The sequence below is a fragment of the Microtus pennsylvanicus genome, chromosome X, assembly GCF_037038515.1.
Source record: "Microtus pennsylvanicus isolate mMicPen1 chromosome X, mMicPen1.hap1, whole genome shotgun sequence".
Classification (NCBI taxonomy): Eukaryota; Metazoa; Chordata; class Mammalia; order Rodentia; family Cricetidae; genus Microtus; species Microtus pennsylvanicus.
Genome location: NC_134601.1, coordinates 42962110 through 42981453, shown reverse-complemented (window position 1 = coordinate 42981453; position 19344 = coordinate 42962110).

Here is a 19344-nt window from a genome sequence, read left to right as displayed (position 1 = left end):
TCTTCAGAGTCTGGGCAGGAGTTGGGAGAAGAGCTTCCTTCTTTCCAGAATCCTCCTGTTCTCATCACCATACCTCTACTTCCTGTCTGGTTGACCCACCTATACTTCCTATCTGGCCAATCAGCGTTTATTTAAAAGATGATTGACAGAATACAGACAATTATCCCACACCATTTCCCTCTCTTTTTTTTTTAAACACAGGAAAATATCCATAGTCCATATTTTGGGATTGTGGGCATAGTATTCCAGGCTACTTCCCGCTGGTTGGGGGCACTGATAATCTGATGGGGACCTAAAGAAAATTTAGAGTTATCAAGTCCATCCTGTGAGGCTTGATCATTTCAGGCAGCATCTTGAATCTTTTCCTGATGTAGAACTCAGATATCTGGGCCAACTGTTCCTACCGGAGATTTCTGAGGTGGTCTTCCTTGATTGAACCTGATTTTTCTTAACTCAGAATGAATCCACAGCCTCTCATTTCCTGTGGAAACAAAAAATCTCTTCTCCAAAGTAACATACCTTTTGACTTCAATTTTGAAGTCAAAGTATTTTCAAAATACCTATCTTGTATTAATTCAGCAGCATTTATAAGCAAATATCTTTTAGCAGCTTGTGTTCCTTCAGCATTCAAACAATTCAAAGAGAACATAGTAACATACAGTATCAAGATTCTCTGTCTATTTTCCATCTTTGTGTGGCTTTATTTTAGCCTCTATTTCTTTTACTTTTTGAGGCAGGCTCTCTGTATATCTTTGTCCTGGAATAACTCTGTAGACCAGGCTGTCCTTGAACTCACAGAGATCTGTCTGACCCTGCCTCCCAGGCATTGGGATTAAAGGTGTGTACCACCAAATCCTGCTACTCTCTTTCTTTTTTATTTGTAAGGACTTTACCCTTTAGCCTGAATATATTTTTAACACACTGTGAACCATTTAGAGGTTTTCGTCATCTTTGAATCTCTCTTTTTCTGACCACATGAGTTTTTATGGAGAGGTTAAAGCTGTGGCTTTGACATCTGGATCCAGCCGATTTCTTAGCTTTCTAAGATTTCACCCTCATGGCGGAGGTACCAGCCAGAGCCTTGTTCACTGCCAGAACTCTATGGCATTTCAAGTCCCTGCAAGCAAGCAAGTGCAGCATTCTGCTCACAGACCACACTCAAATCATCCATAGTCAGATTGCCTGCCTGAAAGAGGCCCTGGCAGGGCAGCCCAGAAAGCCAGCATTTTAAAATGGTGCAGCTTTTTTCCTGTTACTGAAAACTGAAAAGCATGCATTCAGCTTTTCAACAATCATTTAAGTGTTTCGTGCTCGGACCTCTTAAAAGAGCTGCAGGGTTTTGCACCTAAAGCTGAGTCAGAAACCTCTCTTAGATGACAGCACTTGCTTGCCTCTAGCAAGCAGAGCAGACATGGGAAATTGCTAATACCAAGAAAACGTGCTTTATTCTTTCCCAAGCTTTCTCAGGCTTTCTGTGGATGCAGTTATCCAGTTGGGTGCCATTCTGTAACATGAGGGCTGGCTTATTGGGGTTTATGTCCTGCCTAGTTCCCCATAGCCAGGAAACGCCAAAGAAAATCACACAGAGATCTCTTTAAGTTATAAAACTGATTGGCCCATTAGCTCGGGCTTCTTGTTAACTCTTGTAGCTTATATTAACCCATTATTCTTATCCATGTTAGCCATATGGCTTGGTACCTTTCTCAGTGGGGCGGCTCACATATTGCTTCTTCAGAGTCTGGGCAGGAGTGGGAGGAAGAGCTTCCTTCTTCCCAGAATACTCCTGTTCTCATCACCCTGCCTCTACTTCCTGTCTGGTTGACCCACCTATACTTCCTACGTGGCCAATCAGCATTTATTTAAAAGATGATTGACAGAATACAATTATCCCACACCAGTGTACTAATCCTGTTGTGCGAGGTCCTTCTCTCTGTGTGTGTTGCTTTTCTTGGTTAATAAAGAAAGTGCCTTGGCCTGTTGATAGGGTAGAACTTAGGTAGGTGGGAAAAACTAAATGGCCTGCTGGGAGGAAGAAAGAAGAGTCAGAGAAACACCATGGAGCCACATGCTTGGAATTTTACCTGGTAAGCCATTGTCATGTGCCTATACAAAGATTAATAGAAATGGATTAAATTAATGTAAGAGTTAGCCAATAAGAAGTTAGAGCTAATGAGCCAAGAAATGTTTTGATGAATACAAATTCTTTACGGTTATTTTGGGGCTAAGCTAGCTGGACAGCCGGGAAAGACAAGCGGGTCCTCCTCCAACATAAACCTATGGCAAATTTTCAGTTATATTAATACTCATATCTAATATTCACATTTAACTTTAAGTATCTACTATTTTCTCAGTGAGAAGGAGAAAAGTAATGATCTAATAAATGAGGAAGCTTTGATAAAGGTCACAGATAGCTCTCCTAATTCACTGATTTGTTTAAGAATTGGTATGATCTGGGATGAAATATTTTTTCATTCTTGAACCACATTTGTGGGGTGAGTTTTAAAGCACAGCCTCTGGTGGTTTTATTTACCATATATTTGCTCCGTAAGTTTTCTAGAAAGATAAAATGACGTTAATAGGCATGTAAAGAAGTATTTAATTCTCTTCATATATATTAAACAAATGTCACTGAGAAGGGTTTATTTAAGGAATTTGAATAAATGCCTATATCATGGAAATGAAAATTTGTCAGAATTATAGGTTAAATATCTTTTTTAGAGCAGAGGATAATGAGGAATTCAATATAAGCACTGTACCTATAGTTCACAGTTTAATAGAATAACAAATCAAAAGGTAGTTTCTGATGGAGGAAGGTCATTGGTTAAAAAACTAAAGAAACTTCTTGGCTGGCCCTCATAGGTTAGAACATAGGTGGGTGGAGTAAGCAGAACAGAATGCTGGGAGGAAGAGGAAGTGAGCAGAGACTCGACAGCTCTTCTCTCGGGGGCAGATGCCTCAGAGAGACGCCATGCCCCATTCCCGGGCAGACACTCGCGATGAAGCTCCAACCCAGGATGGATGTAGGCTAGAATCTTCCCGGTAAGCACACCTAGCTGTGCTACATAGAATATTAGAAATGGGCTAGTCCAGGTGTGAGAGTTAGCCTAGAAGAGGCAAGATAGAAATGGGCCAAACAGTGTTTAAAAGAATACAGTGTCCGTGTAATTATTTCGGGGTATGAGCTAGCCAGGCGGCTGGGGTGCTGGGGATGCAGCCCCGCCGCTGTTATCACTACAAGTTTCAACACAGTAAAATTTATTGAAATATATACAAGATATTATGAGATCTCGAATATAATCAAAGAAAGATGAATGAGAAGAAAACACTAACATGCCGTCTAAGGGACAAGTTGAAATCATCTGATAAAATGTGAACAATTAGATTATATATGGGATAGATAAGTGATAAGTACATTGATTCCTCAATAACTAAGGAATAAAGGATCTTTTGATGGATACAATCTTGTTAACTTGATTAGATTGAGAGACTTCTGGGATACCAGTATGTCACACTTCTGGATGTGATGAAGAGATTATTTCTTGAGATATCTAGCATGTGGGATAACATAGTCTCCTGAATGTGTTTGGTACTTTCTAAAAGGTTCAGTGTGATTTATGAATGAACAGGAAAATAGTAGAAGCTAGCCACTGTTTACAACTTAACAATCACATCAAGTAATTATATCTATTGCTATTATTATCATCCAAGGACATTATATTTCAGCTTTTATATTCTGGCAACACAGATTCACACTTGCTTTCTCAAAAGGAACTTCCAAGCTTTCTTCTTTGGACAGGGTAGGTCATGGGTCCCTATTTCCCATAGGCTTTCATTTTTGTGGATTGAAAACTACCAGGATTGATCATATGATATTGGATCACCAATTGGTGTGCTCTACACTTAGAATTACTATTTCTCCTACTTGCAACATTCCTTAGTTTCCTGTAATTTTTTTTTGAAAGATGGAGGTCTCATGGGAATATTGGAAGATCTTATTGTTTTCCATGTTCACTTCATGTTTAGCAAATGGCCAGCCCTGAAAACATATGCACAAATAATAATATATAGACTTATCAGGTTATATTCATGTATTTAAGAATATACACATATATACATGAGTGCAATAACAATTAATGAAAAAAGAGGCCATGTTTTTGAATAAGAGTAAGTAAAGGTCTATTCGAGGGTTTGGAGGTAGCAAAAATATGGATAAAATGCTGTAAAAATATAATATCTAAGAAGCAAAAAAAGACTGGTCCTCCAGTCTACGGAGAGATAAATCTTTTTCTTGATTACCTAATCTCAAATCATGAAAAGATCCCATTCAATAAATCATCTTTGATAACTTTTCCACTGCAATTTTATGGTGTTTGGTAAAATTGGATTTATATATTTTAAAATTTCTAACAGGATTATTTTCTTGTATCTCAACATGAAATAATTAATATAAAAAGAAATAAAAATGAACAAATTGTAGCAGAGACTGCTCTTTTGTTCCCAGTTGCCCAGACATGAACAATCACACAAAAATATGTTAATTACAACACTGCTTGGCCAACAGCTTAGGTGCATTCCTACCTAGTTCTTATATATCTTAAATTAACCCATTTCTATTAATCTATGTATTACCATAAGGCTGTGGCCTACTAGTAAGGTTTTCGTGTCTTTCTCCTTCAGCAGCTACATTGCATCTCCCTAACTCTATCCACTCTCTCTTTGTATCTCTGTTTGGATTTTCTACCTGACTTTACTCTGTTAATTCATTGGCCAAAACAGCTTTTTTCATTAACCAATAAAAGCAATACAGACATAGAAGGACATCGCACATCATCACCTGTTTTCTATCTAAATCAAAAGGAAGACTTTAAATTTAACATAGTAAAATTACACATAAAAAACAATTATGAAGAAAGAAGTACAGTTACAATATTTAATCTATTTGTATCTGGGAAGTTTCATATCTAACTTATCTTTTATCATAATTAGGAAAAACTGTAACTATCTATCTTCAACCCCATCAAAGATTCTAGAAGGATACAATAGTAAGTAATTAGAAAGTGCATTATAAGCAACTTCCAAAACTCTAGAATGGAGAGAGACATTTAGTTGCCTGGAAAGTCACCAAAAGTTTGTCTGTAACTTTGGTCCATCCATTTTCAGTCTACAGGCCCATAGTATCTGGATGACATTTTCATGATAGAAGAAATGTGAAAGACTATATTGTCTATATTGACAGTTTGTCAGTCATCTTCTGTGTCCTGTGGAATGTCTGGCCGACTCTTTCATGAAGCAGGAACTCTAAAGGACCATCCCATCTTTTGGAAAGTTCAGTAGTCACTTTTCTGTAGGTCCTGCATGTGACGTTCATACAGCATTCTATTAAGCAATCCAGGCAAGAGCAGCTTCTTTGACTAATGGATAGCCCTGTTACCTTGAAGGCAAATTCCATAATGAGTTTCTTCAATGCCCATCAACCTCTCTGAAGTAATTGGTGCTGCCAGAAGCAGATAACTTTCATTGTTGAGAAAGGTCTAAGTTCTTAAAATATTTTAAATGCCATATTCTGTAGGTCTTTGAAAGGTTGGAAGAATGCATATCCATCCGAAATATATCTGTGTACATCCAGAAAGCCTAAATGATATGACTACAGTTTGACTATTATAGATGACTATCTATTAATCCATAATTTTAAATCATACATTACATTTTTAAGTAAGTTGTATAAGCATAATACCTTAAACAAGATTATATATATATATGTAACAAAGTTGACCCTAAATTTGTATCAATAAACCAAAGTCCATACCAATAAAAAGAATTTATTCCTATATTGCATCCTCTTTATTTTTTTGGAAATTTACTGTGAACATTAAATATTTATAAACAACCATTTTAAAATGAAAATAAATATTTATAAACAATCATTTTGAGAATTTTGGTTTTGCTTTCTCCAAACTGCTTCCTGCTGTTTGTTGTACAAAGTATTTTTAGGGTTCATGGATACTGTTTTGGGGGGATCTTGTTCTATCAATCCACATTAGTTTTGAAGGAATCCATAGATTCCCATCCTCTGTGGAAACAAAACGAGAACCTCTTTTCCAAATAACATATCAGGGAGTTTCTGACCCCCCGGCACCAGCCCGGGACAAGGAACTCAGGGGTTCCTCAGCTCCCTATACTTCTTGGGCTCTCTGCAGGGCCTTTACTCCCTGCATGCTGCCTCTTTCTTCCTATCCCACCCAGCTTGCATCCAGAACCCTCCCCACTTTGGCCCCACCGCCCTCTTTCGGCACATAACTCACCCAGCCCAGCCTGAATGGGCACTGGGTCCTAATCCTCAGGGCACCCAAGCGGGCAGGAGTTCCTTTATTTCTATGGCCTGCCGGCACCAAGCAACGCAGGCGCTTTGTTTACGAGCTACCCAACCAGCACAGAGACCTGATCTGGGTGCCAGGAGAGCCAGCATTGGGGAGAGCCATCATTGGGTACAGAGATCTGATCTCGTCACCAGGAGAGCCATCACCGGGGAGAGCCATCACTGGGAAGGTACATCAGTAGGCAAGGAGACCTGATCCAGTAAAAGAAGATCCATAAGGGAGCATTTGGAAGAAGAGATGGGGAGACGCCAATGCAAGAATTCACCCAACAAGCTGAAAAGCAACATGAAGCCACCAGAACCCAGCGACCTCACAATTTGAGGACATGAACACCTTAATCAAGAAGAAGTAGAAAAGATTGACTTCATGAAAGTGATTGACGCCCTTGAACAGCATGTGAAACATGCCCTTATAGAAATGGATGAAAAATATAACAGAAAGTTTGAAGAATTGAATAAATCAGTGAATGATACCCTAGAAAACCAAGGAAAAACAATCAAACAGATAATGGAAACAGTTCAAGACTTGAAAACTGAAATGGAGGCAAAGAAGAAAACACAAACAGAGGGCCGGCTGGACATGGAAAATTTAAGTAAACAAACAAAGTCTACAGAAACAAGCATAACCAACAGAATACAAGAGTGAGAAGAAAGAATCTCAGATTCTGAAGATACCATAGAGAAAATAAACACACTGATCAAAGAAAACAGCAAGTCCAACAAACTCTCATCACAAAACATTCAGGAAATCTGGGACACAATAAAAAGACCAAACCTAAGAATAATAGGAGTAGAAGAAGGAGAAGAAGTGCAGCTCAATGGTCCAGAAAATATATTTAATAAAATTATAGAAGAAAACTTTCCCAACCTAAAGAAAGATATACCTATGAAGGTTCAAGAAGCATACAGAACACCGAATAGGCTGGATCAAGAAAAAAATCCCCTCGCCATATAATAATCAAAACACAAAGCATACAGAATAAGGAATTTTAAGAGCTGCAAAGGAAAAAGGCCAAGTCACTTATAAAGGTAAACCTATCAGACTTACACCTGACTTCTCCATGGAAACCATGAAAGCCAGAAGGTCCTGAATAGATGTACTGAAGAAACTAAGAGACCATGGATGTAAGCTCAGACTACTTTTCCCAGCCAAGCTTTCGTTCACTATAAATGGAGAAAATAAAATTTTCCAGGATAAAAACAAATTTAAACAATACGCAGCCACAAATCCAGCCTTACAGAAAGTAATAGAAGGAAAATCACTAACCATGGAGTCCAACAATGACCACACTAACTCAGACATCTAGAGACCCTTCACCAACACAACTCAAAGAAGGGAAACACACAAACTCTACGATGAAAAAAGTGACCGGAGTTAACAACCACTGGTCATTAATATCACTTAATGTCAATGGGCTCAACTCACCTATAAAAAGGCACAGGCTAAGAGATTGGATAAGAAAACAGGATCCAACATTCTGCTCTTTACAAGAAACACACCTCAACCACAAAGACAGGCACCTACTCAGAGTAAAGGGCTGGGAAAAGGCTTATCAATCAAATGGACCTAAGAAACAAGCAGGTGTGGCCATACTAATTTCTAACAAAGTTGACTTCAAACTTAAATCAATCAGAAGAGATGGAGAGGGGCATTTTATACTCATAACAGGAACAGTTCATCAGGATGAAGTCTCAATCCTGAATATGTATGCCCCTAAAATAAAAGCACCCACGTACATAAAAGAAACATTGCTAAAACTCAAGGCAGCCATCAAACCGCACACACTAATAGTAGGAGACTTCAACACTCCTCTCTCACCAATTGACAGGTCAATCAGACAGAAACCTAACAGAGAAATAAGAGAATCAATGGAGGTAATGAAGCAAATGGACTTAACAGACATCTATAAAACATTCCACCCAAATAGGAAAGAATATACCTTCTTCTCTGCAGCTCATGGAACCAAAGCAAACATCCACAGTTACAAAAAAAATATTAGTAACCACCTGTGTCTTATCAGATCACCATGGATTAAAGTTAGAATTCAACAATGATGCTACCCCCAGAAAGCCTACAAATTCATGGAAACTGAACAGTCAACTACTGAACCATACCTGGATTAAGGAAGAAATAAAGAAATTAAAGTCTTCCTGGAATTCAATGAAAATAAAGAAACAACATACTCAAACTTATGGGACACTATGAAAGCCGTCCTAAGAGGAAAGTTCATACCACTAAGTGCCCACTTAAAGAAAACCGAGAAAGCACACATTGGAGACTTAACAGCCCACCTGGAAGCTCCAGAAAAAAAGAAGCAGACTCACCTAGGAGGAGTAGAAGACTGGAAATAATCAAACTGAGGGCTGAAATCAACAAAATAGAAACACAGAAAACAATCCAAAGAATCAATGAAACAAAAAGCTGGTTCCTGGAGAAAATCAAGATTGACAAACCCCTATCCAAACTAATCAAACGGTAGAGAGAGAGAGAATTTGCAAATTAATAAGATCAGAAATGAAAAGGGGAACATAACCACAGACACAGAGGAAATTCAGAGAATCATTAGATCTTACTAGAAAACTCTATATGCCACAAAACTGGAAAATGTAAAGGAAATGGATACTTTTTTAGATAAATACCATATACCAAAGTTAAACCAGGACCAGGGAACAATCTAAATAGACCTGTTAGTCGCGAAGAATTAGAAGCGGTTATCAAAAACCTCCCTACCTAAAGAAGCCCAGGACCAGATGGTTTCAATGCTGAGTTCTACCAGAACTTTGAAGAAGACCTAATACCTATACTCTTTAATGTATTTCACAATATAGAAACAGAAGAGGCATTGCCAAATGCCTTTTATGAAGCTACAGTTACTCTGACACCAAAACAGCACAAAGACTCAACCAAGAAAGAGAATTATAGGTCAATCTCACTCATGAACATGGACGCAAAAATCCTCAACAAAATACTGGCAAATCGAATCCAAGAACACATTACAAAAATTATCCATTATGATCAAGTCGGCTTCATCCCAGAGATGCCGGGCTGGTTCAACATATGAAAATCTATCAATGTAATCCATCATATAAACTGAAAGAAAAAAACCATATGATCATTTCATTAGATGCTGAAAAAGCATTTGCCAAAATTCAACATCCCTTTATGATAAAAGTCTTGGAGAGATTAGGGATACAAGGGTCAAACCTAAATATAATAAAAGCTATATACAGCAATCCGACAGCTAACATCAAATTAAATGGAGAGAAACTCAAAGCCATCCCACTAAACTCAGGAATACGACAAGGCTGTTCAATCTCTCCATACCTCTTCAATATAGTGCTTGAAGTTCTAGCAATAGCAATAAGACAACATAAGTGGGTCAAGGGGATTCGAATTGTAAAGGAAGAAGTGAAACTTTATTTGCAGATGATATGATAGTGTACATAAGCGACCCCCAAAACTCCACCAAAGAACTTTTACAGCTGATAAACAGCTTTAGTAATGTGGCAGGATACAAGATCAACTCCAAAAAATCAGTCGCCCTCTTATACACAAAGGATATGGAAGCAGAGAGGGAAATCAGAGAAGCTTCACCTTTCACGATACCCACAAACAGCACAATATATCTTGGGGTAACTCCAACCGAGGAAGTGAAAGATCTATTTGACAAGAACTTTAAGGCATTGAAGAAAGAAATTGAGGAGGATACCAGAAAATGGAAGGACCTCCCTTGCTCTTGGATTGGGAGGAACAACATAGTAAAAATGGCAATTCTACCAAAGGCAATTTATAGATTCAATGCAATCCCCATCAAGGTCCCATCAAAATTCTTCACAGATCTTGAGAAGACAAAAATCAACTTTATATGGAAAAACAAAAAACCCAGGATAGCCAAAACAATCCTATACAATAAAAGATCTTCTGGAGGCATTACCATCCCTGACTTCAAACTCTATTACAGAGCTACAGCGATGAAAACAGTGTGGTACTGGCATAAAAACAGACATCGACCAATGGAATCGTATAGAAGACCAGAATGTTAACCCACAAACCTATCAACACCTCATTTTCGATAAAGGAGCTACAAGTATACAATGGAAGAAAGAAAGCATCTTCAACAAATGGTGCTGGCATAACTGGATGTCAACCTGTAGAAGAATGAAAATAGACCCATATCTATCACCATGCACAAAACTCAAGTCCAAATGGATTAAAGACCTCAATATCAGTTAGAACACATTGAACCTGATAGAAGAGAAAGTGGGAAGTACCCTACATAAGATGGGCACAGGAGATCATTTCCTATGTGTAACCCCAGCAGCACAGACATTAAGGGCAACATTGAATAAATGGGACTACTAAAACTGAGAAGCTTCTGTAAAGCAAAGGACACTGTCACTAAGACAAAAAGGCAACCTACTGACTGGGAGAAGACCTTTACCAACCCAGCAACAGACAAAGGTCTGATCTCCAAAATACATAGAGAACTCAGGAAACTGGATTTTAAAATGCTAATTAACCCAATTAAAAATGGGGCACTGAACTGAACAGAGAATTCTCAACAGAAGAAGTTCAAATGGCCAAAAGACACTTAAAGTCATGCTCAACCTCCTTAGCGATCAGGGAAATGCAAATCAAAACAACTTTGAGATATCATCTTACACCTGTCAGAATGGCTAAAATCAAATCTCCAATGATAGCCTTTGCTGGAGAGGCTGTGGAGGAAGGGGTACCCTCATCCATTGCTGGTGGGAATGCAATCTTGTACAACCACTTTGGAAGTCAGTGTGCCGGTTTCTCAGGAAATTCGGGATCAACCTACCTCTTGACCCAGCACTACCACTGTTGGGAATATACCCAAGAGATGCCCTATCATATGAGAAGAGCATTTGTTCAACTATGTTCATAGTAGCATTATTTGTAATAGCCAGAACCTGGAAACATCTAGATGTCCTTCAATGGAAGAATGGATGAAGAAAATGTGGAATATATACACATTAGAGTACTACGCTGCGGTAAAAAACAATGACTTCTCGAATTTTGCATGCAAATGGATGGAAATAGAAAACACTATACTGAGTGAGGTAACCCAGACCCAAAAAGATGAACATGGGATGTACTCACTCATAATTGGTTTCTAGCCATAAATAAGCATCACGGAGTCTACAATTGGTAAACCTCAAGAAGCTAAGTAAGAAGGTGAACCAAAGGAAAAACATATAGTTATCCTCTGGCTATGGGAAGTAGACAAAATTGCCAGGGAGAAAATTAGGATCTTGGGGGTGGGGTGGGATGGGGGTAAGGGGAGATGGGGAGAGATAAGGGAGACGAGGAGGATGTGGGGAACTTGGGGAAAAAGGATGATTGGGATAAAGGAAGGTTGGATAGGGGAACACGGAAGCACAATTCTTAGTTAAGGGAGCGACCTTAGGGTTGGCAAGAGACTTGAACCTAGAGTGGCTCCCCGGAGCCTAATGCGATGTCCCCAGTTAGTTCCTTGGGCAGCTGAGGATAGGGAACCTGAAATGACCCTATCCTATAGCAATACTGACGAATATCTTGCATATCACCATAGAACCTTCATCTGGTGATGGATGGAGATAGAGACAGAGACCCACACTGGAGCACTGGACTGAGCTCCCAAGGTCCCAATGAGGAGCAGAAGGAGGGAGAACATGAGCAAAGAAGTCGGGACCACGAGGGGTGCACCCACCCACTGAGACAGTGGGGCTGATCTATTGTGAGCTCACCAAGGCCAGCTGGACTGTGACTGAAAAAGCATGGGATAAAACCGGACTCTCTGAACATGGCGAACCATGAGGGCTGATGAGAAGCCAAGGACAATGACATGGAGTTTTGGTCCTACGTAATGCGCTGGCTTTGTGGGAGCCTAGCCAGTTTGGATGTTCACCTTCCTAGATATGGACGGAGGGGGGAGGACCTGGGACCTAGCATTATTATGCTACCTATACCAGTGTTTTACTCCTCAAAGGAGTGTGGACTGAAGTTTATGAAACCTTGGAAATATCTCCTACATCTCTAAGAAAATAAAGTCCCAAAAGAGCTCTGTGTAGGGCAATGCCTGCTCTACATACCATGCAGTACTGTATGATTTGTGAGTTGGGCAAGGGGCTAGATATTGAATCACACACAGAGAGAGACATGGGTAATGCCAGGAACACTCCAAGAATTCTCTCTTTATTGTGTTCCAGGGCAGCTTATATAGGGTCTCCTTTCATGCCCTAACTCTCAACTGCAAGATCCCCAGAACCCATTCCCCTGCCATCAGGAACTCCTTCTCTTGCTCAGGATAGCTGCAAAACAAGTTGTTTGCTCAGAGCAGCTGCTAGCATAGGAAAACAAGTTGTTTACTACAGCAGGCAGCAGGTCACAGGAAATTCAGGATGTGAGGGTTCACAGTCCCCAACGGCTATGAACTTAGGTTTTCATCCCTGGAAACATCTGGAAGCCCATATGTATAACCATATTGATGGTAGAAATAATCAAAGGAATTAGTGTGAGAAAAATTCTAAGAAGGCACATATGGAACAATATCAGCATTGTTAACCTCCTCCTCAGTAAATCTATATGGCACCTTTATTTCTATGAACCCAGCAATTATAATATTCAGCCAAGTTATATTTGTCTTCAACATTAAATTGTAGTTGAGGTGCCTCCATTGCATTTACAGTTGTTCCAGATCTCACATTCATTACTTCATTCAGATTTATGCTGTTAGGAATGAAAATATGTATCTGATGCTTTCTCCTTCAGCTGTAGTCTAGAATTATATAATATCTCATTATCTTTGGGCCTGAAAATAGATGGTATTTGTGTACATGTACCCTGGTCCTCAGTGTAGAAGTTAGAAGATATATTAAAAATAATATCCACTTTACAGCAATCATAGGTTCATTTCACCCAACTGCGCCACATTTTTAGTTAATTTCAATATCTTCTCTAAAATTCAAAATCCAATATCTCATTTAAGTACTGAAACAAACTTCCCTTCTATATCCAATAGGAATAAATGAAAGAAATACGTATGAAATGAACCCAAACATTTGGTTTTTCTTAAGTCCTGCCGTCATGAGGAAGTATTTATAAAGGATATGATCTGAGGTGCTACTTGGTTTAAATTCAGCTCATCACCACCAAAACTCACATGGATATTTATTTTTTAGTATAGCACTATTGAGATGGGTATCCTACTGAGAGGCATTTACATTGCAGGCACAGATGCCTACTCTGATTATATTAATGATTCCTCTTTGGATTGACCTGTCAGTCACTTTCAAGGACCTGTTCCAGATGCTGTGAGATATTGAACCTTTATAAAGCAAGCCTTGAACCTCCTTTCCTTTCTTTCCCACATAAGACCCCTCTTTGCCTATTCTTCTTGTTCCCCTCTCTTCTTCCAGCCTGAATCAGCACAAGGCCTCACCAGGATCCAAGTACATAGTGGCCTTGTGCTCTTAAACTTCTGCAAAAATAAATTAATTTAGTTAATTAATTCCTCAAATAAATTTGTGCTTATTCATTTACATTTATTTTTGTCAGTACAGGGCATTGACTATGGAACGTTATAGGTAGACAGCCATTCAACTTAAGATTTATACCAATAAAAACCATAGCGAACCCTCTCTATTTATTTTTAGCTCTATTTCTAGCATTGCATCTCATTATTTCTTCTGACATCCATGGACAATGCATGTATGTTTTTCTCATAAATGCAAGTAAGACAAACACATATCAAAGTAAAATTAAGTTGAATTAAAATTTCAGATATCACATGTTTATACCATAATTTTCATTTTACATTAAACTTTTTGCTATATTTTTTCATTTTATTTTGTGTGTGCACACACATGAGTATTTTTGTGTGCACACACATACCACAGTGCTCCTGAAGAGGTCAAAAAACAACTTATCGAAACTGATACTGATCTTTCACACTATGTCAGTACTGAGGATCAAACTCACATTATCAAGCTTGGTAGAAAAACCCATTACTCACTGAGTAATCTTGCTGGAGCATTTGGCTTTGTAACAGTCATATTTTTTAAAATAACCATCACTTCATTTTTATTATAGATTATTCTCAGTAGTATTCATACAAATTCTCATCATTAGACCTCAGTCTGCTCAAGTAAATTGCTATTATATAAAGATGGTTCAAATGTCCAATGGTACCCCACAACAAACAGCTAAAGGTGCCTGATCACAGGAACTCCCCTAGGTTTCTTGTATTTCTTCATATAAATGGCAGGGGGAAAGTCTTGAAATATTGTCAATCAAGTGACATTTCAATATTTGTTCAAACATTCTATGCGGGTCATAAAATGTAAGCTGAAGTGTTCCTTCATTCATTTGCTTTCATAAACTTTTGAATTTTAAAGATTATAGCTGATTTGTTGATCTGGGGGGGAATAATCACTATCCACATTTTTGGATGAGTATCAAGGTTCACAAAAAATTTAAGACACCTAGGCAATGAAGAGTCTTCATCTCACAAGAGGCATATAGCTATTGATTAAATTAATATTGTATCAAAATAGTAAACATGCCACATTACAAGGTGCTCTGTTAGCCAAAGTTATTAGATTTTTGGTAGGTAGAATCAGAAAAAGCTCAAGTTTAAAATGGCTTTGTGAAATATGCCTCTGACCCTGGCATTTAAAGCCTTATATAATTTTCTTTCTCTTTGTTTTTATATTTAATTGCAAAAATTTTAATAGTTCTTTAAGAATTTTGTACATATTTTAATCATAACCACCACCCATTCCCCATCTCCCAGATTCATACACTCCATACCTACTCAATTTTGTGTTTTTAATCTATGAAGTCCAATTTGTGTTGCCTATATTCATTTTGAAGTATCATTCCCTGATCACATGGCTTACTGACTAAGCCTATACTCTTCAAGGAAACTGATTTTCTACTTTCCAACAGCTATCAGGGTTATTACTTCATGCCAACATCATTTCTACAGACTGGGATTTGATATGGTTTGTGATTGCACAGTTCTAGTGAATGTTGTCATAACTACATTGAGTTTATATGTATTGTTGCTCAGCTCCATCCTAAGCTGCTGTTTCCTTATAGTCACCACCATGGCTGTATCCTACATTTTCTTCTCCTCTTCCACAATGATATCAAAATCTTGGAAGTAGGGACTGTGATATAGAAGTTCTATTCAGGGCTGAGCATTTCATGATTTCTTATACTTATGCCTGTGCCAGTTTGGGGTTTACGTTTTAATCACCATTTACTACAAATAGAAGGTTCTTTAATAAGTATGAGAGAATCATTATTGGGAGGCTGTTTAATACAGTGGCTATTTATCAGCATAAGAATATCATGTTCTCTCTTAGGGCCTAAGTTCTCTCTGGCCATAGGTTCTTGGTCAATAATGGTGCTGTGTCTGGATTTCATCTTATGGAGCATGACTTAAGTCTAATCAGAAAGTGACTGGTTAATCTCATGACATTCTTTCTATGCACAAGATACATCAGTGGCCATGTCTTACCAAGCCAGTCATTATTTTTGCTTGAAGGGTTCACATTTGGGTATGACTTATGATTAATTTTCTCCTCCATTTTATATAACACCTTCCAGAACTAAGAAGATAGGCAGTAGGGATGAAGATTCCAGGTCAGTATCAATTTGGCTTTTCTGTATTCTGTGACTTCGATATATTGTTTCTTCAGTATAGAATCTTTCCATCATGTTCTGGGGGACAACTGATCATACTCAGAATAGACTGCAATTTTGGGGATTCTGATGCACCTTACTGCCCAATAACTCTAAAAGAGTTATCCCTTCATTGGCACTGGGCTTTATATTTGTTATGCTATAACATCTAGTGGGGAAATTGTCATATCACTGTATGGTAACTCTCTTTCTCTATCCATATACATACACAGAAATACACACACACACACACACACACACACAAAATTTTCTGTCCTGCCCAGTCCAGGAGCCATTCAGTGCAAAGAAAGACACAGAGGTCTACATTAATTAAAACTAGTTGGCCTATTAGCTCAGGTGGTGTAGGAGGTCCTACTGTCTTTGTGTTGCTTTCATTGGTTAATAAAGAAATTGCTTTGGGCCGTTGGTAGGGCAGAACTTAGGTAGGCAGGGAAAATTAAACAAAATGCTGGGAGGAAGAAAGCAGAGTGAGAGAGCTGCCATGGATCCACTGGAGACAGACGCTAGGAATTTTACCAGTAAGCCACTGCCACGTGGCAAAATTCAGATTAATAGAAATGGATTAAATCAAGATGTAAGAAGTAGCCAATAAAAAAACTAGAGCTAATGGGCCAAGCAGTGATTTAATTAATACCATTTCTGTTTTTTTATTTCAGTGCTAAGCTGGCCGGGTGGCTGGGACAAAGAGGCAACCTCTCTTTGCAACAGCTCAGGCTTCTTATTAACTAATTCTTACATCTTAAATTAACCCAAAATTCTTGTCAGTGTTAGACACATGGCTCGGTACCTTTTATCAGTGAGGCATTCTTATCTTGCTTCCTTTGTGTCTGGCTGATAACTGCAGACTGAGCCTTTTCTCTTCCCAAAATTCTCCTACTCTGGTAGCCCTGCCTATACTTCCTGCCTGGCTATCGACCAATCAGCATTTTTTAAACCAATACAGGTGACAAATCTTTAAAGGGCACAAGACTATTATTCCATAGCACTTCCCCTTTTTAAAAAAAAAAACAAAAACTCTGAATATAACCGCCTTTGTTTAGCTATTTTCCTGACCATTATCTGTAACAACTTGTAACCAACAATTGAAGCAAAGACAAACATCCATAATCCATTTGGGGGGAATGTGGGCATAGTTTTATAGGCTACTTCCTGCTGATTGGGGTGCAGATAATCTTATGGGGATCTAAATAAATTTTATAAGTATGGTCAAGACCTGACTGGAATATTCAATGAGACTCGATCAGCTCAGCCAGCAGTCTTGATGCTGTTCTAGATGGAGAACTCAAACATCTGGGCCATCCATTCCTATAGGAGATTTCTCAGGGAGTCTTACTTAATCAAACCTGATTTTTCTTAACCCAGAATGAATCCACACCCTCTCCTTTTCTGTGGAAACAATAGCAAAACTTCTTCTCCCAAGTAACATATTTTGATTTAAATTTTGGAGTCAAGGCATTTTCAAAATACATAGGTTGGATTAAACCAAGAGCATTTATAATCAAATGTTTTTTTAGCAGTTGTTCCTCAGCCATCAAACAATTCAAAGACAACATGATAACATACAGTATCGAGATTCTTTGAGTATTTTTTGTCTTAATGTGACTTTATTTTAAAACCTATTTCTTTTATTTTTATTTTTAATTTTTGATTTTTTGATACAGAGTTTCTTTTTATATCTTTGGCTGTCTTAGAACTCACTCTGTAGGTAACTTGGCTTCCTGATAGTCAGGACTACTTTCTTCCAGGTCTGAGCTGTCCTATTGCAGCACCAGCCTCTAGAGCTGTACAATTGTGATGTTCCCACTCCAGAGCAGTCCTATTGAGGTTCTACCCCCTTTAGAACTGTTCTATTGTGACTCCACCCCTCCAGAACTGTCCTATTGTGGCTCTTCCCCTCCAGATCTCTCTTATTGTGGCTCTAAGTATATCCTGGCTTCAGGATATCCCAACACCACTACTGTACCACATTTCCCTACAATGATGACAAATCATATGCATATGCTGAATGTACCACCAAAATTTAAATGAGAATCAACTATAAATGTTGAAGTTATGAATTAAAGGAAATCATATTTTATTCTATGTTGGGATGTATTTTTACTCATGCATGATTGAAAGCAATATGATTTCCCATCAAACTAGAAGACAAAATTGTGACATGATTCAGAGGTTTCATATTTGAGTTCACAGACACTAAAAAGGTTTGTATATTGACACATATATTTTCTGCACACTCATGTTCTCCTAAGACCATCATCATATATATTTAAAAGATACTAGTGTAGATGAGAGATTATGGTCCAGGAACAAGACAGAGTACAAACCTAGTCAGTTTATCTCTATCTATGAATATACCTATAGATTTATACTCTGCCTCCACCTCCTCCATTGTCTTGACTGACTCCAGCCCTGGCACCTAGGCACAGTCCCATCCCTGGTATCTATGGAAGATGGACCTGTAGAGACACGAGGTGATATACCATGTTCATTTGGAAAATGCTTTTCATGTACAACAGGAATCCTACTCTTCTGGGCATGAAGAGGCCTCCTGGAGGGAGCTGCTCTGAGGTTAGAAATGGAGCTTCCAGGGAGAGTGTGTGTGTGTGGCGGGGGAGAGGTTGTTTGCAGGGACATATGTCTGTGTTGAGCAGCCAGCTCTGAGTTCCTAGAAATGCCAGTGTGACAAATGAGAACGACGGTACTGCCACTTTCGGATAGTTCTCACAAACTGCTCTCATCCATCAGAGAACACGTACAGACACCCCTGACCACACAAAAGGGCACCGTTTACTAGAGAATGCAATACTTATACCCACATGAGCTGGAACTGAAAGATGGAGCCTAAGTCTTCATCTAGGTGCAGTACACCATTAACCCTGAGCTGACCAACAGAGCTGTTACACACTGTGACCTCTGAGTTACTTTTTTTGTTGCAGTGTTTAAATTTTGAAAAGTTATTTTTAAATTTTTTTATTATTGAAAAAAATTTCTGCCTCCTTCCTACCTACCGTTTCTCTCCCCCTCCCCCCACTCTTCTCCCCCACCCCCAATCCTTTCTCCTTCCCTCTCTACTCCAAAGAGCAGTCAAGGTTCCCTACCCTGTGGGAAGTCCAAGGTCCTCCCCGCTCCATCCAGGTTCAAGAAGGTGAGCATCCAAACAGGCTAGGCTGCCACAAAGCCAGTTTATGCAGTAGGATCAAAACCCAGTGCCATTGTCCTTGGCTTCTCATTAGCCCTCATTATCTGCCTTATT